Source organism: Rhagoletis zephyria, unplaced genomic scaffold, assembly GCF_001687245.7.
Source record: "Rhagoletis zephyria isolate East Lansing unplaced genomic scaffold, Rhagoletis_zephyria_1.1 Rzeph_scaffold_03190, whole genome shotgun sequence".
NCBI classification, from domain to species: Eukaryota; Metazoa; Arthropoda; class Insecta; order Diptera; family Tephritidae; genus Rhagoletis; species Rhagoletis zephyria.
In genome coordinates this window covers 26,229-27,033 of record NW_016160273.1, presented here as the reverse complement: position 1 = coordinate 27,033, position 805 = coordinate 26,229, and positions in this window count along the sequence as shown.

Below are 805 nucleotides of genomic sequence, written 5' to 3'. Positions count from 1 at the left end.
TTATTTTAGATATTTTTTAACAGAACATGTAAAGATTTATATGTTTCATAACTGATCACTTAATTTTAAATATAAATATACGTATTTAATACATACATTTTTGCCACTGCTAATCACATGAATAAAAATCATAAAAAGGGTTGGCTTTCCTTTATGGCCGTTCGTTAAAGGGGCGGTGGGCGAATGGTAAGTGGGCGTGGCACCTCTAACCCACCTTTTTGGAGAGGGAATGAACCACCACTGACAAAAATGCAACCCCCGACCACCTAGATCCCCTATGGTTCCCTAGGGACCCTTTAGAAAAATTGCCAAAAAGCACAATTTTCATTTGCGTTTATTCGCTTGAAATATGTTAAATATTCATTTGCACAATACATTTTTATATACACATTTTTATATACAAGACATTTTTATAAAACACCCAGTAACCAAAATAGACATCACTGGGCGGCAGCCCCAGGTTTACCACACAGAAAGGGAATTCTAGTTACCTCATCCTTTCCCAAGGTTACATCACTGGGGCGGTAGCCCCAGTTAGGTCACACAGAAAGGAGAATTCTACATAATAAGGGTTATAATCCCTAAGCGCGGCCGAAGGCCGCCTACGCAAAAAGGAATTCTCCGCAAAAATACTGTGGACGCAAGTAAAAATTGCGATTTTTGGCCATTTTTCTAAGGGGTCCGTAGGGAACCATAGGGGGCCTAGGTGCTCGGGGGTTGCATTTTTGTCAATGGCTGTTCATGCCCTCTCCAAAAAGGTCGGTTGGAGGTGCCACGCCCACTCCCCCTTCGCCCACCGCACCTT